This window comes from Lates calcarifer, linkage group LG10, assembly GCF_001640805.2.
Source record: "Lates calcarifer isolate ASB-BC8 linkage group LG10, TLL_Latcal_v3, whole genome shotgun sequence".
In the NCBI taxonomy this organism is placed as follows: Eukaryota; Metazoa; Chordata; class Actinopteri; family Centropomidae; genus Lates; species Lates calcarifer.
The window spans coordinates 2,383,968-2,407,059 of NC_066842.1; the positions used below are offsets into that span (position 1 = coordinate 2,383,968).

The 23,092-nt window shown below is 42.4% G+C and overlaps 1 protein-coding gene across 1 annotated transcript in view; it reads left to right on the forward strand.

The window, feature by feature from the left end:
* Positions 1-4,899: 4,899 nt before the first annotated feature.
* Positions 4,900-23,092, forward strand: part of znf609a (zinc finger protein 609a) — a 38,349-nt gene continuing 20,156 nt past the window's right edge. Inside the window, 1 exon segment of the mRNA XM_051073139.1 lies at positions 4,900-5,301. The gene's annotated coding sequence lies outside the window, so the exon portion shown is untranslated.

Consider the following 23,092-nt stretch of genomic DNA (forward strand, 5'->3'; position numbering starts at 1 on the left):
ATGTGTTTGCAGGCCTGGGGGGGTCGTCACCATGGAGACGTACCCCTCTATATCTCACTGCAGCCAGATAAGGTTCCTATTAATTATTACTGAGCCGATCTTTTTAACCATGCTGAGGAGGCACACACACACACACACACACACACCTGAAATTAATTTACTTACAAATGAAAATGGATTTTCCATCATTCTAATGTTCATATCTGGATTTTTTCAGACTGTAGTTTTGAGGAAAGGTTAAATATTCACACTTGAAGCTGCACCTTGAAAACTGAGCGACGGTTCCTGGTCAATTTGTTTAAACTGACACGTTCCAGAAATGCCAAATTAGAACCAGAGAAAGTTAGTCTGAAAAAATGTGAAGAAATAAATAAACATTTAGAAGGAAGACAGAAAGAAAGCTGCATGTCTGTGACAGTTGTACATTAGATTTATTTATTAACATCTGCAATACATGAAATTATTCATGTTTAATTGAGCAGTATCTGTAGAAAAGGTTTTCTGTATTCATATTGTCAGTGTTTTTTATTTTGTTATCTTGGTTTAAAAGGTGAAAATCATTAAGTGCAGAGCCTTCACTTACAATGATGATGATAAATACAAGATAAAAGAACAACAATCAAATTAAACCAAACATATAAATGCAATTAATAAATAATAGAACAACAGAATCAATTAAAGCTGGAACAAAATGAAGAGTTACAAACAAATTAATTTTTAAAGTGCCTTGTAGCGTGATCCAGGTGGATGCTCAGAGAAATGAAACATGGAGTAATATACTGTATATATGAGCTGTGGACTGACAGTGAATCTGCTGTCACCTGTGACACAAACATCATCATTATTCAACATATAACACAGTATATGTTAAAGAATGTAGAGTGTAAAACTAGATTTTGACATGAGAATACATAATAATGCAGGACCTGCCTGATGTCGTATTTTATTGATAGTAATTCCCAAACAAAATTGCAAGTAACCAAATTACCTAAAAGCATCAGGGAGCCTGTGGGGCCCCTGCAGGGTTTGCAGCCCCGGGGCAGCTGCAGTGTCAGTCATGTTTCTCAGTCTTTGATGCGTCATCTGGAGACACGTCACACCTTCTTCTCTCAGCTCTTCTGTGTCGAGTTTCTTAGCTTAAATATGATGTCAACTGAAAACTGGCAGCGGTGGGAAAATGGCCTTTATTCTGTCTGACATTATCCTGTGAATCAGTTCCTCTTCTCTGTCTGTCACAGCAGGTCTCTCCTGGACCCACAGGAACAAACCTGTTTGACTAACAGCCATGTCATGTCCTCTCCTCTGTAACAGATGAACTGTGTGAGAGATTAAATGTGACCAGAGCTGAACTTCAAAATATCTGCAGAGAGAATGTGTGCGAAGGGATCCCTCCGCACACGTCTCCCCGTGGACACTCGCAGCCCAGAGACGGAAATAATGACGACAGACAAGCTCGCAGACAAACAACTCTCTCCTTTTATGAAGCCGTCAGCTCCGGTTAAAGTGAAGGAGAAAACTGTGCGGCGCGCCAGGCCTTTCACTCTGAAGAGGATTGTGTTTCTTGGCAGGTGTAGCTGGCATGAAACCAAAACCTCAGTCATGTATTTCACAGTTAGTTGTAGCCTCAGCGAAGCTTCCTCAGTCCAATCTCAGATCCAGGAGAACAGAATTATTCAGCCAGGAGTTTCTGGGTTTGCAGTATGCAGGTGTTTAAGGTGGTTTTAAAGGAGGAACACCATCTAGACGTCTCAGGAGCTGCAGTTAAAGCTGCTTGTGTTAATATTTTTATATTACAAGTCTCACCGCGCTCTTAGCATCGTTTTCAGGGCGCAGCAGACAGATGTTTTCAGAGGAACAGCTGTAAAGATTCAAACACCACTCCACGTGAATGCTGGACGTCGAAATAATAAGCTTGCTACTTTATACCTCTATTTATGCAGGACTTTTGTTTGTAACAAAATATTTTTGAATTGTGGCATTGCTAATTTCCCTTAAAGATACTGTGTGTTAGCATTAGCATTAGCATTAGCAGCTGCTTACTTCATCCATCACTGCATTTACAAGACAAGAGGTTAGAGTACGTCCTCATCCTCTCATGTTGGACTGAAAGCAGACTTACAAGGTGTGATGGGATTGGACAGGGATAGCTGGTTAGCATGCTAACTCCAGTGCAGGAAAAGAAGTGCTAAGCTAATGCCTGAGAGCTGACAGGTGAGGTGATTTGACTGAGAAGTGTCACTCATGAACAGCCTGGGTCAGACTGTGTGTGAAGGTTTGTTAGGTTTTGGTTAAAGGTCTGGATTCAGTTGTAAATGTATGAGTCAGTTTTTATCACTTGGCTGCTCGTAATCACAGTACATGACGCTGAAATGTGAATCTGTGATTGATTCTCGGTCCATCTCTGAACTGTTAGATAAACTCTCCAGCTTCTCCTCTAAACACAGATGAAAACAGACGCCAGGGGCAGTTCTCAAAGAACTGTTCAATATGCTGCTGAACGCTGCATTCAGGACAACATGTCCTTTGATTTCAGCTGTGTGTGTAACTGTGTGTGTGTGTGTAACTGTGTGTGTGTGTGTGTGCAGGATTAATTGAGCATGTGTTGCTAGCTGAGTGGGTGTGTGTGTTCTCTGCTCTTGCTGTGATGAAACGCCGTGGGGAATCCATTTATTCTGAAGTCTGCTTATTATGCTCTCTACTGTGGAGAGAGACAGGAGGGACGAGAGACAGTCCAGGAGAATGGAGGAAAGAGAGAGAGTGAGAGACTGGAGAGGAAAATGAAGACAGTTTGTTTTTTAAATTCTCCTCTCTGACGTCTTTTTATCGATGGAGTCTGATGTTTTCTTGATAACAGAGACACATCAGGGTCGTCTGATGCAGAGTGTTCACACGTCTCTCTGATCTGATCTGATCTGATCTGATCTGATCTGATCTGATCTGATCTGATCTGATCTGATCTGATCAATGTTGATCCAGCTCCTCTGGCTCGTCCTTTTCTGTTTCACTCTGCTAACGTCACGCTGACAAACTGCCTCTCCAAATTACCGTGCAAACATAACTCTGATTGATTCGCTCTCTAATTTCAGGTGGCGGGTGATTAACTTGTCAATCACCTCTACCCACACACACACACACACACACACACTCCATTCATACAACACCCCTCAGAGAAAATGGAAAGTTTGGAGGAAACCAGATCATTTTCTTTTCCTTTCTTTGCAGCAACAACGTCTGTCCAGCATCTGTGGGATGATCCAGAAGACACACAATGAATATCAGTAAATACAGAATTATAATGCATGTGAACTCCTACATGGTTTAATTAAAACGACTCATTTCTACCAAATAAATGTCATGTAGCTGACATGTGATGCTCTGACACTGCCGCCTGCTCATTAGAGAATGTATAAAGTTTACTCATGTGACTCTGTACAGTCTGATGCAGATGTTTCCAAATAAGAAGTTTAAACCCCAGAGTTCAGATGACGTGACCGCAGCATCACTCCTCCATCACTCCCTCATTCCTCCATTATTATTTCTTCCTTCATCACTCCATCATCTCTCCTCTGGGCTCCTGCTCAGTCTGTCTTTGATGAACACAGAGAGTCCTCTGCAAAAAACAAGAGGAGATTCAAATAAAAATGTAGATGTAGCTCCTCCGTCTCTCTCCCTCTGCACCGGCTGCTGATTAAAAGTCTAATCAGATGGAAACACACACACACACACACACATTACTATGACCTGTTACACTACTATATGTGTGTGTGTGGTGTGTGTGTAGACAGAGACGGTGATGCTGTGTTAAAAATTATCATATCCTTGTTGCCGGGGCAACCATCCTGGAATCCCTACATTAAACACAAGCGTGTGTGTGTGTGTGTGTGGTGTGTGTGTGTGTGTGTGTGTGTGTGTGTGTGTGTGTGTGTGTGTGTGTGTGCAGCTGAATGGGTATCTTTGTGAGGACCAGTTCTGACCAGTCCTCACACCTTCACAGAGCTGTTCCAGGGTTTAGACTCCAGGTTGGAGTTAGGTTTAGGGTCGGATCAGGATCAGGATCAGGATCAGGATCAGGGTCAGGGTCAGGTGTTTAGCTGAGGTCGAGGTATAGGGCCAGGTGATGTATTATGTCGCTGAGGGTCCTCACAGAGATAGAAGTGTAATATGTGCAGAGACTTTGTTTGAGTGGGAAAGACGAATGGCAGCAGGACATGATGTTCCTACGTCTTCAACTGAGACAAACAAAAACAAAACAAAACAAAAACAACTGTTTACATTCAGGAAGATTGTTTTAAATATAAAACTTTATTTTGAAAAATGTCTGTAGCAGCAGCACAGAACACAAAACATGAACCACAAATGATAAGATAAGATAAGATAAGATAAGATAAGATAAGATAAGATAAGATAAGATTATCCTTTATCAGTCCCACAGCTGAAAAATTGTTGCAGCAGCAAACAGGGATAGGAAAAAAAATAATAATCACAAAATGCATCAATAAGGAAACAATAAATATTAGTAAATACAAAACAAGATATAAATAAGACAAGATATTAAAAAATGATATGAACTATCTGCACAGCAACAAGCTGGATTGAATACTGTTCAGTGAATAACCCCTGAGTGATTTAATATTACACTGGATTAGATTAAAATAAGGTCAAATAGATGCTTCATATAAAATATAAAGCCTTTTAAAGTCTGTATTTGTGACAAACTCTGAATATTATCTTATACTTTTATAATAAAATATCAAAGTCCACATTTACATGTGTGTATATATTGTATTCACGGTGTGTGCGGTTTAAATCCACTTCAAAGTCCATGGGAACTACTTTCGTCCACTGAATCCAGGTCCAGCAGATGACTACGATCCACGGAGCCCAGTCCAGGTCCAGTGAGTCCATGGATCCGGTGTTCCGGGGTTTGGTTGCTTTGTACCTAACAGCCATTTAGGCCCACAGTGCTGTTTGTCTGTCTGTTGCTGTCTGTGTGTCTGTTAACAGGGATAACGCTGATCTGGAAAGTCTGGGAATGTCACATCCAGTCATGGAATACCCGGGATTGGTGTTATTTACATCCAGGCCCGAGAAGTGACTCCAAAATGTCGGTGTTTCCCGCTGTTTTCCAGTTTTCTCCGGGATGTGACCGTGTGATGGCTGCGGTCCAGTGAACTGGGAGCACGTTGACTGGTTTGCCTGCTCAGTCCACCAGTTTGGGAGCTTGTCTTAACTGTTTTTACTGGGATTACCGGAACCTATGGAGTGTACATGAACACTGGTCGGATAGGGATTCCAAACGGGGTAAGTGGACACGTTGAACTCGGCCCTCTCGGTGGGATTTGGATCCCCTTTTTTGAAACGCGGGATAGCCTGCTAGCTATCCCGGGGGTTAGCTCAGCAGGCTAGCTGCTGTCTTTGTCTGGAGAGACCGGGGAGCTAAGGGGCATGCGTCCATCATCGGACACGTCCCCGCCTGACCCACTCGTTTCGTTTTACCTGCTAATTTTCAAGCAGTATCCTCACACTGTGTCACTCAGTTTAAACACATTAACACACGCGTTTCACTGCCTGTGTAACGGCTTGTCAGTTGTAATAGCTTCCTTAAAATACGCGTTTGTTTTCTGCTTTACCGTCCGTTGACACCAGTGCTGGCGTGTTTAGCGTGTTTTCAACCTATTGTAGCATTTAAATAACTCCGGATCGGGATTTTAACTTAATCTGCACCTCTCCTGTTCACCAACACGACTATAGATGTGTGAATCAATGTAGGAGAAGTTACAGATCAATACAAGGAGCTGGGAGGAATCGGTACAGTTGTCCGATAATGGACCTATAGGTTTGACAGGGAGGTTGAAAGCGCCGCATCGGTAATTGTCCATCACACGACGAATAGGACGTCAGGTCAACAGTTATATAAAGGACCTGTGCACCGGTGTACGCTGGGGTTTAGCTCTGGTTTTAGCTGTTTAACCTCAGCTTTGAATGCGGGCGCGGTTCTCGTGAAATGGCCCGTTTATTGCAGAGTTAACACGGATAATACCAAAAAATCTCACCGCTAGAGCAAAGCAGCACCGCGTCCGATAATGGATCTCGCTAGCCCCGTAGCGGGCCACGGCGGGCCTCGGGACTAGCTGCACAATTTATATACAAACCCTGCATGTTATTCGAATTTAATCTCCTAAATTAATGCAGTCGTGTGTGTTTGAAACCGATATTCCTCAGCTAAAGCATGTCTAAGACGTTCTTAGCGTGCGCGTTAGCTTTGCGCTAAAGGGCAGTGAGATCCAGGGCCGAGCGCTAGCTAGCCCCCCGATTAATTCAGCTAACGGTTGCTAGTTTGGTTAGCTCCGTGGGGCTGGTGTGTTTGCAGCATCTTTCTGTTTCTTTACATGTGCAATTAACCCCCTCCACCCCCCATTATTAGCATTTTAAGCACCGCTTTTGTTTACTGCCCCCACCACTTAAACAGACAACCGTCCAAACATCAGTAACGTGGCTAACAGGCTAGCTACATGATATAAATACCCCCTGAGCTCGGTGACCAGGTTCAGCTTTATCTCAAACTTGCAGCACAAGTCATACAAAGCTATGCTTTTTATTGCTGTTATTAAAAACACACTAGCAGCACTATAATCTGATACCATGTCAGCGTGATTGCATAACATTAGCTGGTGATTTGAGGCCTCTAACATCACCTACTAGGTTTAACTACTGGGGAGAAAAACACTCCTCAGTAGTAGTAGTTAACTTTAACCTTTTGCCAAAGGTCTGTGACAGTAATTTAACCTCAAGTAAGCTCCACTGTGTCCACCTTTAGTTCTGCAGCATGTTTAACTCCATTAACAGGCCACTCACTTGACTCAGAGGCAGCATGAGGGATTATATCTGTGAATGAACTCATAAGGACACAATAGACAATGCATGTTTATCTTTCTAGTGAATTCATTGCATAGACATACAGGATCTTGTGGGAGGTGAATGTCGTAAGTGTCTTGATAGTTGTCTAACTCATATGGTTGACGAATATTATTCAGTCTGCTTATCCAGGAAATGATTTGTGGCTGTCGGAGTTTAGTTTTGTGTGGCCTTGAGACTGAAAGTAGGTGAACACAGTGGATTTGGAAATGTGTTTTTTGTCATTGACATACTCTACATACTCAGTGGCAGCTGTGGGAAGGCATGAGAAGGCAGAGTAACAGAGAGGAAATATAAACAGTGGTGACCACAGCTTGGAGAGTAACAGCAGAGCTGGTTGTAGAGGATGAAAGGAAACTGGATATTTGGAAACTGTTTTTCCTGCACTGAAGTACTGGAAAAAATGTAAACAAAAGGCAATGAACCACACAAGAGAAGGACGTTTTCTGTGAGGCGGTATCAGCCACGTGACAGTTTAAAACCAATCACACAGGGCCGCACAGTTGGGGATTGACTGTGTCAGTCAGCAGGTACCAGTCGTCCGGTTTTAGTGGTCTTAATTAATTTTCTATTGGGTGTCCAGACTCTGACGGTGGCGTACGATTGTTAAGTAAAGAGGATGTAAGAATAGAGAAATGTGACTGAGTGAAAATCCAGATCATCCTGGAGATTTAGAGGTGTATTCTCTCTGCTGCTAACAGTTATTTCCATTGATTAACCTGCTGATTGTTTTCTTGAGCGTTTTTAAAATTATCATCACATTTTTGCTCTGACCACCTGTCAGGAAGTTAAAGCATGTCTTAATGTTTCTTAACAAAATACAAATAAATGGATGAATATGTTTTGTATCTACTACCATTTGCAATTACCACTTACCCCTAATGTGCCGTTCAGTGTGTGAGACTTCTTGTCGCAGTCACAGGTTAGGTTCAGATAGAAGAAGTGCTTTTTCACACTTGTACAGTTGCTCGTGTATCTTTACTTGATGTTGCATCACTGAGTCAGAGGGGTTTTCCTCTTTTCCTGCAGACGTTTGAACTCAAACTGATGTTTGAGGCGTTTCAGCCTTTTACCTCTGTATGGTGTGCTGAAATAATGGCACGTGTGTTTTTGTTGTTGCATCAGTGTTATAGAGGCTCTCAGCTCTTTGTGCTTTGAAGTAAAATGTTCCTTGTCTACAAAACTCTGCAGAGCTGAGGGCTTGGTGAATAAAAACAGCACAGGTTTGATTCCTACTTTGTACAGATTTATTTTGCCTTTTTATTTTCCTCTTAATTGCACTGATATTTTGACACTGTAGATTATTTTCCTGCGGTGTATCATGCCTGCAAACACAGTTGTTGTCATGCTGTTATCTTTGTAGGCGAAACATTTTGATAGTATCTCATCAGGAGCTGCACAATGTGGAAGTGTAAACTTGTGTGGATGAGAGGTGACAGAGTACTTCATCATGATGAACATTCTGATGCACATTAATACCTGTGGACACCTCAGACTGCAGTGTTGTGATTATCTGCAGTACGGCGCAGACGTCTGTGCTTCTGTGATGCTCGGTGTGACAGTGGGATCTCTGAGCCCGTCTGCCCTGCAGGAGGACACCAACAGGAAGCTGAAATGAGCTGATGTGTCTGAGGCCGGTCAGAGCGGCGAGGAGAGCCGAGAGATACACGACCTGCCGTCACCTCGACCGACCCGCTGACACAGACCGCCCCAGAGGTCCGTCAGTGACGAGCTGCAGCGCTGAGTGAATCAGAGGATTTCAGAGGAGTTACCTGAGCTGATGAAAAACATCAGCCCCAACGCCTCGTCCAGAGGAGCAGCACAGGAGACTGAATGGGACGTCCAGTCAGGAGGGATTACAGTGATGTCTGCTGGGAAAAACAGAAGCACCAGAATAAACTGAAGACCTTGTTTTCCTGTGATGATTGTACAGAAATAACATCCTTTAAATCTGCATATTGATCACAGCTACAGCCACAACCTGACTTAACTGCAGCCTCAGTGTCAGCCACTCATATTAATTAACCTCTGCTGGTTATCTCAACATTAGCCACAATGCTAATGGCATCTCAGCACATTCTAACAGTACTGAGCAGACTAGCTCATGCTAACTGCTATAATAAAATGAATACAGTACTCTCTAACTCAGCGGCCTTTTTTTCAGACCAGCCTCATCTAAGACAACATTTTCATGGACCAACCACTGGACCAGAATATATGTTCAGTATAAAAACAAACAAACAGAGTGCATGACAGATACATAATGTGTCCATGTGCTGAAGCAGTTTTGGAGGCTTTATTGGCTCATTTGAAGCCTGCTGCCACACATTATGCAGAACGGGCTCGTTGCGTATTTTAAGCAGGACTCCTGGTATTTCCAGCTAAATGCAGCTTTCTTTTTCTCAACAGTTTTAGTCTGTGACAGGGACAGCTACGTATCCGAGGCACAGACAGATGTGATGGGCAGAGATTCCAGTCATTTTTCAAAATAAAACACCCTGCAGGCTCTGATAGTTAAAGTGAAGTAAAATAAATGATTCATTCTTTCATAGTGGCCCTAACAGCGTGTTTTCAGGGTGTGGTTTCCGTTTTAACCGTCAGCTGACTCAGCTCAGGACAGTGATTGATCGGTCACATTGTAGATTCACTTGGTGGTAATTAACCATAATGATAATTAATGATCATTTCTGCTAAACAGTTACCTGGGGGAAACCCTGCAAAGATAAATAATACTCTGCTGACAGTAAGTGGGCCAGGCTACAAAACCCCCACCATCTTTTAACTGTTTCCTGGAAACCCTGCTTAAAATGCACTTTTAAAAACAACTTAATATGCAGCTGCAAGTGAAACACATTGAATTTAACAGCTGACATTTGCAATGACAACAGCTGAATAGAGCAGAGCTAAAATGATTAGTGGATCAATCAGTCAGTCAGCCAGCAGAAAATGGGGGAAATGTTTTGATAATTGATTGTTTTAGTCATTTATCCAGCAAATAGTGTCTTTCTCTTACTCTTTCTTAAACGCTTTAAAGACCCTTTAATAAACCGTGATGAAAATGATCGTGAGAGCTGAGACTCTTAAAGCTGAACGTGTTTTTCTCAGTAGATGATGTCCATGCACTGGTCTCAGAGAGCGAGCGTGACAGAAACAAAGTGGTAGTGAGTTTCCACACCTCTGTATCTGAGCCTGGCTTCTGTGGTTTTGTGTTCTGTGGCCTTCACTTTGAAGTTTGTGCAGTGAGGCCTCTGTTTGAGCAGCAGTTAAACAGGTGGAGATAAGGCAAAGCACCGGGGACCTTCTACCGTATGAGGTCTGTTTAACCACCTACTGTATAGACACTTTGATAATTTATGTTTGACTGAGAAACAGAGCTGTTTACTGAGTGATATGTGAGAGAGACAGAGGGAGATAAAGGCCTGGGTGGTGCAGGTTTATCTGCTGCTCTCCTGACCACTGACTGAACTCCGCCTCTGAGACCAGGGTTTTCCTACCATCTGAAGAGTTTAATGGATGTTGTCTTATATTTCACGACTAGACAACTGTGTGTGTTGTGTGAGCTACAGTTGTTTACAGAGTGTTGCATTATGGGTTGTGTTGTGAATGTTAATCAGCCTTTAAATCAGGAAATAGATTAACAACTGTTTTCAGCGTTTCCTGACGTCTTTACTGCAGAAGTAAAACATGGAGAAAATCTGTCAACAGCTCAGAGGTTCAGCTGTCACAGATGATGAGCTGAAAAACTGAGAAAAACAACAACCTGTGTTGTGTTTTTTAACAAACATTGTAATGATGATGGTTCAAAATGATGTTAAAAGGCGTATTTTAACAACGCAATTAATAATCAATTCATTGTTGAGTCATTTTCCAATAAAAGAAGAACCAAATATTTTCTGACTCCAGCCTCTGAAGTGTGAGGATTTGCTGAAACTGAATATTCTGGGCTTTTAGTCAAAACAAGCTTTCAGTTTGTTGCTTTTGGCTGCAGGAGAGGACTTTCTGAAATCACTGACAGAACAATTCATCAGAGAAATAATCAGGTTATTCAACGATGAAAATAAGTGTTAGTCGCAGATGCAGTGGAAACCAACATCAGGTTTTCACTCAGACTGTCTGCAGGTTCTGTAAAAGTCTGGCATCAGAAAGAGTCCATATAATCCAGACACAATGATTTAACTCATCGATCAGACAAGTCTCATCATCAGTTATTTATCATTACACTGTTTTTACACACATCTTATTTCTTCATTTCTCAGTTTCTATATCATCGTAACTTCATATGTTTATGGTAACAGACATCGTCTTTCTAAACAATTAATCAATTGATCAGAACTTTTTCAAAACCGTTTCAAATCGCTCGGTACCAATAAAGCAAGAAAAGGCAAAACAAGTGACTACAGTGGAAACAAAGACAAAGCTGTCGCTGCTGTAACCACAGTTATTTGGGAAATCACTGAAAGGACGTGTTTGATCATGTGTCAGACGTGTGATGAAGGCTCAGGGTGGAAACAGCTCTTTAAGCTGATGGAGGAGGATGGGATGTGCTCACATACTGCACCTCTTTTACCAGTTACCAAATGAGCAGTCGTCAGTTCCTCATTGATCTAAAGATTTAAAGATATCAGATCATCCCTGCATGTGATGATTTTGTGTTGTCCATATGTAGAAATGGTGGAACAACACGTCGACTCTTCACAGTGCGTTCCCATGCCGTGATGCTGTGCAGTGTGCTGTTAAACCTCTGCAGTGTGCTGAGCTCAGAGCAGCTGACAGAGCGACTCACCCGCTGGGTAATCAATAAAATGGAGTGTCCTCTGTAATGTCAAGTAGAGAGAGAGAGTCCTGATGGATGCAGGCTGCACATGGCTGCTGATACCAGCACTCTGCTCGCTCCTAAATCACAGTCAGAGGGGAACAAATTGGCCGTGTGTGCATTTCACATGTTTTTATAGCACAGAATATAATCAGTGTCCACCTGTTTGTGCTGCTGAACATACAGAGAACAGGGGAAATATCTGCAGTGTTTTGTGTCTAATGGTGCAGAAGGATTCATGCATTTCCCTCCAAGATGGCTACCTCACATTTACAGCCTTGTAGTCACACATTTGCAGCAGTGTGGTTTTTTTTTTTATATTAAAAAAAAAGCAGGTGAAAAACAAACGGCGTTCAGCTCGGTTTGAATGAGCTGATTCAGTTCTGTCCTCGCCTTTGAAAACGGCTTCGAAGCCATTTTGTCACCAGTTTGTTGACACGTCTCTTTGTTGTCGACATGTGGGAGCTATCGTAGCTGTCAGAGAATACTGATATCATAATTACAAACAGGAGGAACACTGAGCCGGTCATAACTACATCTGTATGATGTGATGTGAAGAGAACTCAAGTCCTTGAATGTCGTTTCACTTTCGTCACTGAGTTCTTTTCCACCATTTTGCTTTTATCTAAGTGAAAGTACAGTAGGTGTGGCTACTTTAGATTTTTAAAATGTTTTAAGGTCTGTAATCATTATTTTATGATTCATCTCTAACTTTTACTGCAGGTGTAATCACTCAATCATAATTGATAGATAGATAGGGCAGAGGGTTGGAGTTTCTTTATCCCGTCTTGTGGACATTTGTGTCTGTTCTGAAATCCCCACTCTGCTGAAGCACAGACGACAGTGATACCATTTAAATGAGGTGTTTTGGCCCCTGCAGCTATCTGTAGCTGCAGACTGAGAGGACCAGACTCCACAGCAGAGAACGCTGGGACAGGGAACAGTTTTCACGGTTGGGTTTCTTTTTCAGGCTGCAGTCAAAGGCTCCAGGCTTCTTTCTTATTAGAGATCTCATTGTGTTGCTGGTGGAGTTTGTGGCTTGTTGTTTTTATGCCTGTCGACGATTCACATTTCAAGGCGTCAGGGCTGTAACTGCGCTTCCATCAGCCGTTAGAGAATAAAGGCTCGGTCATCACGTGAAACTGAGTTTTAAAATCACTCTGACATTTAAAGTATTTTCCTGGAAACTGAGAGAGAAGCACAAGACAAAATTGTAGGGTTTTTACTTAACGTTAACATTTTGTTCTTTCACTTCGGCCTAGCTTTCTTACAGTATATGTACTCATCTTATATTTTTCATTTTGTGCTGAAACAGGATGCGGGTGTTTCCACTCCTGGCAGGGACAGTTGCAGGTGATTGTTTTCTTTTTTTTCTTGAGAAAACCATGTCCACAAAATGGTGGATGTCTCTTTTTTAATCTCAGAGAGTGAGAGACTTGATTCAGAGGCTCAGTTGTAGTGGTTTAAGCTTTCACTTCCTACAACCATCAAGTCTCACTACGTATAAAAATACACACGGGTGAATTCATTCATGCTGGTGGTGAAGCGTCCTGTGCTCAGATTTTTGACTGCAGGGCTTCAGTTTGTGGTGGTTTACTGACAGCAGAGTCAGAGCCTGAATAAACGTATCAGGCTGGATATCAGCGTCGGTCTCGAGTTTCAGTTCAGTGTGATTTGATTGTTGTTCAGTTATGTCTGATAAATACTGATGCTGCAGTTTATCTGCATCTTCTATATCTATCACGCTCTGAAGCTTATCTCAAGATCACGTTAATTATTTTACTATCGTTAACAGGTGAATTTATCTTGAAAAAACGAGATAATCAACCTCTTATCATGAGAAACCAGCTGGTTTCCTCTTAGTTACCTATAATATAAATCCTCACCGAGTCGATGACGGTGAACCTGAAGGCTGAAATCAGGTGTGATCTTCATAATTATCCTGTGATCTTCAGAAATCTGCCTGTTGTTTCCACATGATTCTGTAATCAGGAGAAAAAGACGAGAAGGTGAGATAATGAATGTGTGATCTCATTAACAAAAAATAATAATCACAAGCGCAGTCGTTCTCTGCCTCCTTAACTATACCGTGTTCTTTGACTATAAAGTTGAGTTAAGTCACATTATCGGGTTGTGTTTCTTTAAACTGATCCCGGTCGTCTTGGATCATGCTGAGCAACTGTGAAGGGATGCAAAATTCAGGGAAAGCTGGAAGCTTTCCATGGGAATTAACAGGAATAAACTGGAAACTGGCAAAATTGCAGGTTAGCCTATGATGGGGAGTGTGAATGTAGTTGAAAGACCAAGCATAATGTTGGTTAAAACAACCAGACTGAGTGTAAATTCAGTTGAATTTCTCCCCTCCTCCTGCTCACTACAGCCACGTAATCTGACGTCCTCCAGTCAGTCTGGATCAGATTACTGGGCTCAGTGTTTGGTTTATGATATTAAAGTTTAACAAGTGAAAAATAATGATGTGTTAATACAGTAGCAAGCTAGCAAGTAAATCAGAGATGCTAAATGTAAGCTAGCTAACACCATCTCATTGACGGTTTAGGAGGCTAACTATTATGGTGCTAACTCAGCTGTTGTTCTGTCAGTTTTCCTGTTTCTATTCATTTATCCATCAATCGTACAATATTTTACAAGTTTCCAACCTGGAATATTTCCAAAATTCCTCAACTTAACTTCTCATGGAAAGTTTCTGGAAATTTACCAGAAATTTTCCACCCCTTTGCAACCCTATATGATGCGTATCAGCTGTGTGAGTCTACGATTTGTATCTTTGTTAAAACTTTATATTTTCAGCCTGTAGGTTGAAATAGGCGCCCAGTTTATATCCACAGTCTACAGGTCAACTGGTCCAACTCAGTGAGCTGCTGTGTACATTATGGGTGTGGTGGTATTTTAACACTGACCTGGATTGACGTCACCATAAGCAAAATCAAATCTCAGAGAGGAGATTCACCCATGGGCTTCCTGATGGAGTGTGACTGTGGAGTTTGGTCGCAGCTGTAAATACATCATCCACAAAGACACTTCAGGGAGAAGACACAGCATCCTCTGTCTGCTGTTTAATCATTAGGAGAGACGTACAAACAGACCTATTGTGTTGAGAAATGGTCACAGAGCGACGCCTCTCCCGCGGTCTTTGTTCGACTGTCTGCTGCATATACTTTAAACATAACCAAATTTAATCTCCACTGTGGAGCGGCATAGTTGTGGTAGTCTGTCTCGGTGCAGTTGATGGCGTTGTGGCGCCAACAAAACACTTGAAGGTCGTTGAATCGGGCTCAGCTTTTTTCTTTGAGACGTCACCTGGTATACACATTCCTGGTGGATTAGTTTGTGACATGAACACTGTATTTTTGACTTTTTAACTTGTGAGTAGCTGTAGTTAAACCTAATTCATACTCTGCATGTGTGTGAGCAGCTATTTAGTGCTGAAAATTAGTCTTTTATTTTGAAGGGGCCGATCATGCTGCTGAAACAGTTCACTGCAGATGTTTCACTTGTTTTTTTTCAATATGCAAAATATTTTCTTTTTGTTCTATACATAAAAATCACAATAGATAAACAGGTGTGTGACGATACACACGATTTTTAAGAAAACTTAAATGATGAAATTCGTGACAAAAACAGTCTCGATTGACTGAAATAAGTAAATCGCTCTACGTGGTATTTTGCTGATCTGGAGTGTGATCAGCGTCTGATGCATTTCCAGGCATCTGTTTTTATGAGCTATGAGTTTGCTCACTTGGAGTTGCTAATATTTTCTTTCATTTCCTGCAAACTGATAATATTCATATTTGTAGGATTCAGAGGACGTGTCTGATATCTGCTCATTTCTACAATAAAACTCCATCCTGATTAAACAGGTCAGTGTTCATTCAGACCGTGAGAAAGGTGAGCACACTAATTTATTTCTGAGGTCCGGTTGTGGCCGTTAGCGTACACTAAAAGGACAATAACCACCGGCCTGACCTGGTCTTTGCAGTATTGAGGACAGATGGATGTTTAAACAGAGAGACAGCTGAGGGAGAGACAGGACAGATGTGAGCTGGACTCTTTCCTCTACAGACAGATCATTTCCTCTTTAGGATTCAGACAGAAACACACTCTGGCAGGCAGCTTTGCCTGCAGGGTTTTATTGTTTCAATTCAAAGCCTTAAAAGGTCTTACAAACACCTCAGACACATCTGATATTAGATTTTTACAGAGAAACATCTGAATACATATTTTATATCAGCTGTGAGTTTAACAGGATGTTGCTCTGATGGAGTGTCTGTCTGAACAGCTCTACAGGCTTTTAAACTTTTCCTCCGAGACGTCGTCTGTACAGTTTCTGATTTAAATCTGATTCTGAGTTGAGATATGGAAAAATAGTTTTTTCTACTGCAGACTCTTTATCACCAGGTGAAGGAGAAGGTGTAAACATGACTGTGCAGGGTTCAGAATAAATTGTGTTGCTGTTCCGATTGTCAACACTGAACTATAATTTAATTATGCAGCACTTTCACTAACAATTTTCATTATTAATTCATCTTTGTGCAATAATTGATTCATGTTGAGTCCATAAAGTGTCAGTGTATTTTGTTTCCCAGTGTGAGAACCTGGAGATGTTACTGTGTTATCAAACAGGAAGGGAGCAGATCCTTCCATTACAGAAGCTGCAGCCAGAGAAAGACGAGTTTAGCGAGTCAGTTCAAAGTGTAACATGAAATAAAAAATGGCAGAAAAGTCTTCAGCCCTGATTAAAGTGCTTTCACACCCACCTCGTTTGGTCTGAACCAAAATATCAGGTGTGAAAGGAGGAGGACCAAAACTTGGTCCAACCGAAAGAGGTGGTCTCAGTCCAGATCTAAGTGAGTCATGGCTCGGTTCATTTGAAGTGTGAAAACACTTTTTAGGTTTTGGGTCAGACTTTCTGACCAGTTACAGGAAGTTGAGGGTTGACACCCATTAAACAATAGAAGAAGAAAAATAACTGGAGGAGAAATAAAATGAGCTCATGGGGAGAGGAAATATTTAATTGTGATTTGGTCCAACGAGGAAAACAAAAAGTTTTAAAAACAGTGGAGCTGATAGGTGATAATGACCGGACACCGGTATGTAATAGTCCTTCAATGTGGAACTAAAACATGAACCATGGTCCAGACTTTCAGGCGTGAAGTTGGAGCAGAGCGTCAGCTGTTTCAGACATGTGTTTTATAAAATCTGAACGCTGCTTCTCCAGGTTTAGTTTTGACTCTGGGGACCGTGAATAGAAAAGTCCCAGCCCGTCCTGAACCTCTCAGAGCTTTGTGGACACACAGACGTCTTTTACAATCAAGTCTTTGATGCACAGAAAACCAGTGCACTCGAGCTGAAGACAGTTAATCACTTATCAGATTTATTGATGAATATAATTCAGCCTTTTTCTCTTTTGTCTGTTTTATTTACGTTGCAGCTCAGAGTGTTTATCTGACATTTCCTCCTATACTGTTTGCCTTAAAGGTTTCAGTCTCCACAGACTTTTTCCCTTGCAGATGAAAACCACACAGAGATATTTATTACTGACTATAAAACCATAAAGGTGGGATTTAGTATTTATAGAGTCTCGTCATTCCTCTTCGTCGAGTGCTTCGGCTGTTTATTATCTTCTTATTTTGGTCCGTCTCCTCCCGCGCCGCTCACTGTAAACCTGAAAGAGTCTTTGGCAGCTCGGGAACGTTTTGGCAGCCTCAAGAAATTTTAAACAGAAGAAAAAAGAAACACTCACTCACAGAGCGACTCCCCTGCAGGTAACAGCCAGCAGACATCGTTCAGAGACGCTGTGTAAACATCTAACAGGCTGCTGAAGGAGTGAAAGTGGTTAGTGGATTATGGGATTTCACAAACACTAAAAACAGAAGTTAAACGTAGACTGAATTAGCCAGTTTAGAGAACTGGCCACAGACAGGCTGGGTCAGCGGTTTGTCTCGGCAACAACACATCCAGTGATGGTGTCTTTACGAGTGACGACGTCCTGTACGAGCAGCTTTAACTCAGAACTGCTGCTGCGCTGATCTCTCAACAGTTATTTACATGAACTCATCTGAGAGGCTTTAGGGGGAAATCTCTGCTAAAAACTCACCTGAAGGAGTTTAACTTTCAGAGGCGTGTACCTGTTGTTACTTCACCTAACACGAGACAAAATAATCAACTAAACTTTGTTTGTTTAGCTTCTTCTCTGCAGATTAAACACATAAATAATGCTTGGTTTATGGAGGTGGCTCTCAAACCCACGTCTTTATGTTCAGCATCAAACGTGATGGTCTGGACTCTGTTTCAGCTCAGTGTGTGTACAAAGAAAAACAATAAATACTCACAACTGAGTTTGAACTTTAAAATGGTTCAGTTTTAGTCTGTGTGTGACACCACAGCGGTCAAACTCTGACCTTTGACCTCTCAAAGAGCAGAGCTGGATCTTGAACCAGGGTGGTTTTTGAGGTCAGCTGACCCAAGGAAACCCTTTGACCTGCAGGGAGAGGGGTGGTAGTGAGAGTTGGCCTCAGGGCAGCTACTCATATTTTATTTTTATTGATAAGCTGATTGATCCTTTAGTGACGACACTTCTGAACCTGAAGTGTCGTCCTCCTGTGTCACGATTTGAGACGGTGGACGTTAATGTTTCAGCTTTGGTCTCGGTTTTAAAGTTCAACTCTTTTTTTAGAGTTTCACAAAAATAAAGAGTCTGGGTTCAAGTGTTAATGATCTTTGAATGTTTCATGTATTTAGGCGTGAGGACTCGGAGTCGAGGCTGTCCTCGTCACGGCCACAGTAAGTGATAACACTGTATTACTGTCATTCCCTGCTGAATGGTGAGAAGATTTGTGCTCTTGCATGACAGCAGGGACTATAAATACACCGACGCCTCCTGTTCTCATAGTGAACCTGCGATTTGCAAACTCCCTCGTCCTACACAGTGTCACTAAACAAACAGACGTCGCAGTGAGAGCTCAGGCATTTGCCTGCAGCAGCGTGTTCGATATCAGGTCTAATCTGCATGAGGCTGATTCGGTGTGTGAGCGCAGGTCTGCTCCTGTGTGTCAGTGGAATCTGACTGCTTGAACATAAAGTAAGATCACTGCACAGGGATCACTCAGCACCGGGTGGAGGTGGAGGTGGAGGTGGAGGGGGACTGTGGTCGGTTAAATGTCCAGTCCACTGCTGTTTCTTTGCTGAAATGTAATGTTTATTTCCTGGTTTAGACACAGACTAAAACCATCTGATCAAACAGTGAAATGATCAATCTGACCAGGCTTTTCATGCTGTTGATTTGACACTGATTTGTGTTGGTACCAAAGCGTATTCAGGTCTAATACACAGACCAGACTCTGCAGTGTCACTAAGGCTCCGTGCACACGTACGTTTTCATTTCATGAAACCATCTCCATCCAGACAAGTGTTTTAGCTCTATATCAGAAATAATCTCCGTCCATGCTAACACCTGAAAGTGCAAATCACGTACACTGGACATGCGTGTGCTGCTGTAAACAGGAAGTCGAGTCTGCTCTGTAGCTGGTTGCTTATTTGCAGAAAATACTTTGAGAAACAGAGAGAGCGAATTTAGCTGCACAACAGCTGCTGGCAAAGACACCAAGGTCAGCAGCGCTTAGAAGTCGTTATCCATGTTGTGTTCACCGCTGGTAGTCTACGTCCTCATGTAAACGTTTCCGCCCGTCCAGACTGAAACACAACCCCAGTGGAACCAGCAGAGTTTCCAGAAGTCTCTGTTTCAGTGGCTCGAAAACTTCAGAGTAAATTTGTCGCTGTTGAATAAATGAAACACCCGGTGTGTGGTTGTGGTGTTGGGCAGATGTGTGATGTCAGCTGGCTTCTTGGCATCACTAAAGTGACCTGTTAGGAAACCTATGGTTCAGGTTTTTGTTGGGTTGAATGTGGTAACGGTCATCTGGGCTGTGGACAGCTGTTAAAGATCCTCTGGGTCAGTCCAGTAAAGGTCTGTAGGACTCTTCTGTACCAGCACGGTTCACATGTTCACATAAAAATCTTTGTTTTCTTTTATTTGCTGTAAAAAGCCAAACTACATTTATTGGCTTCAGATGCAGAATATTTATGGTGACGTGGTTTAGGAGGAAAGACTCGAGATCATGTTTTATCAGGTTGAAACAGACTGTGACTAATGATTATCTTGCTCAGTAACAGTCAGTAACTCTTTAAGTCAGTGATGATGATGTGGTCAGCTGAAACCACTTCCACCCAGAGCCAGTTTACCAGCAGTCCACACAGAGCCAGAGCAGCAGCAGCCGCTCAGCTGAAGCTGGCGTTTTCCCAGCCTCGTCTTCCTCCTCCTGCGGCGCAGCACAGCCTGGTGTAAATCATCAGGAGCCCTGACAGCCTGTTAATATCTGGGCGAGGACTCACTCTGCCTGGGACGTGTAGTTTATAGCCAGGCGGAGTCAAAAGACGCTCGCTAGCGTTCGGGCTCGTCTGCGTCGAGTTGTGGAGCGGCCCGGGCCAAGTTTCCATCAGATCGGCCCGGGGATGATTTGTCCTGCTGTTGGTGAAAAGCCCGGCTGGCTCTGCTCGGCGGGGGCCCCAGCGTCTCAGGCTCATTTCCATATAAAGAGGCTCCTCTCCGGCTGACAGCAGGGCAGGGCGCTCAGAGGAGCGGGCGGCCTGTGGAGGTCCTGCCACAAACGCCGCCTTTAATTAAGTGTGGTATTAGAGGCAGTTGAGCAGAGAGTCTGATCTGAGAACAGCTCTGCTGTCTGGATGCCACCAGCTAATCCACTCAGTCATTTTAACACAAGCAGCTTAGGAATTAGTGTGGTGTCCAACACCAGCGGACCTGTTCACGGTCACTGCTTCATGTACAACTCAGCTGACACTCACACACACAGCACAGAAACTCAGCACTTTATAGGTGTTTATATCCTCTAAAGCTGGAGTGATCAGTCACCTCATCAGCCAGGAGATCAACACTGAGATCATCTGCAGCTCTATTGATAATAGATTAATAACTGATTGGTTAGTGCTGTTGGTCAGGAAAGAGAAGCAGATTGATTTGTGTGTTGTTGGGCATTTTTTACATTTTTCTATCAGTGTGTTATCAAAACAATTAAGTGATTATTCAAGAAAATAATTGGTAGCTCATAAAAGAATTGTTGGTTGCAGCCGTAATGATGATTGGTCAGTTAATCATTCATAGGGCTGCAGATAAAATTGTCCAAAAATACTAAATGTGTGAATTTCCATCTTTTATTTTGCTGTAAAGTGAATATCTTATGACATAGCTGTTTGAGCTCTGAAATGTTTCATACATTCTTATTGATTTGATCAGTTATTGATTGATCAGTTAAAATGATGACAGCGTGTCATTAACACTGTTTCTGTGACGTCACGTTAGATAACGATTAACTGATTAATCTTTGATATTAAATACAGGTAAGCAGTAGTTACATCACTGTAGCTGTCGTCCAGCCTGTTTCGCTGTTTGTTGTGTATTTGTCGAGCCTCTCGAGCTCGTGTGTGTTTTCAGTGTCGGCTGTGTGTTTTTGTTGTGAGCATTTGAAGTCGTGTTATTAGCAGCAGGATTAGCGCTGCCCCCCCTCCTGTCTGACCATCTGTCTCCTCAGCCACTCAGGCGCAGGCGGAGCAGGCTTCAGCGTCTGATTGGCTCCGGACCCAGCAGTTAGTTTTAGTGTCAGTAACGCTCCCGCCACATGAAGGTCAAAGGTCAGCCTGCAGGTCTCCTGTGCAGATAAAATCAGACCAGCTGATGAAAATAATGATGAAATGAAGTCACAGAAAGTGAACTCATACTCAGAACTTAACCAGGAGCAGACTCTGACGAATCATGGAAATTTAAAACAGCTCCTCACTGTGTTTGTATTTTGGCCGTGTCAGTGTGAATGCCTTCCTGCTTACCATATACTCCACTATGGAATAAATGATAATAGTGATTCGGTTATTAAGCCTGTTCGATTCAGTTAAATCAAAAGCAAAAGTCCTGACGTGGTTCATTTTTCTAAAGACATTGGACGACTCTCCAACTCGCTGATAAACCTAAACACATCATCAGCATCTCTTGGTTTTAGAAAACTGAGTCTGTGTCCTTGTAAAACGTCCCCTCAGGATTCAGAATCAGATCTTTTCTCTCTAAATTTGTCCCCAACAGTGGAAATCCCAGTCAGGCCTTAATCTAATCAGCTGTTCCTTGGATCAAACCGTCCCCGTCAAATGAATTTCACGGCGATCTGTTAGTACGTTTTCAAATGGTCGTGCTGACAGACAAACAGGCTCAGTGGTGGGTGGAAACAGGCCTTCCTCAGGCGGAGGAGTGATTTTAGGCTGATGGTTGTGTGCAGCGGGGTCACTGAAGCAGATGAGGCTGGTGTGAATGATGGAGGCTAAAACAACCCAGTATTAACTGCTCCAGCTCTGATGTTTCTCCTGCTGTAGTTTCAAAATGAGAGAAAACATTTATCTACAAACCCGGGGGAATATTTTCAATCTGCCAGATCCAATCTTAGAGACGTTAACAGGCTTCAAGCTCTCGTATTTATAGTTACTGTAGAGTTTCAACATGTCAAGTACTCAGTGTCTGTGTTCGAAACGAGGTCAAGATCTTGGCCTTGTTTGTTTATTCTTTGATATTTCATGATTTCAACTCAAAGTTTTCTAATTTTACACCATATTTTTATTGTGCAGAGTTAAACAAAGTATTGTTTGGTATCATGCTGCAGATGTTTGTGTATAATCCAGTCCAGTATCCAGTGTTTTTGGAAATGTATTGGATTTGGGTCGATGGGCGGGCGTCGCTGTTCCTTCTTCCTGTGTCACGATACGAGACTATGAACGTTTGTATCGTGGTTTTCGGTCTCGGTTTCAGGACTGAGCTGGTGGTAGCTGAGGTTTTCATGAAGGCTCTTACAGTGAAGGTGAAGCTGAGGGTGTAGAAATTTAGTAAGGAACTCGAAATAAGGAAAATAATGACTGAAAGCTGAATTTTGGTCGACGTTTAGTTTCACTTCCAGGAAAGCTACGCCCGTCACAACACCTCACAGTCCAAGGTGATGCACTCATCTGTTTTATTTTGTTCAAAAATCAAGAAAAGCTGCACATTTAAGAGCCTCGATCCAGCAAATGTTTTGCATTTTTCTCAGCAAAATGACTTCATTTTAATATTTAATATCATTTTCTGTCAGTAGACGAAACACTGCAGCTCTAAAACCTTCCAGATTTCCCTCTGTTCTGAGGTCAGGGTTCTGAACTGCTGCTAGAACTTCCTCAGCCTGAGGTAAAAGTCAAAACTCTTCAGCCTAAAAAAAACACCCTCCTGTGTCGTCTCTTTGCTTCATGCGGAGTTAACCAGAG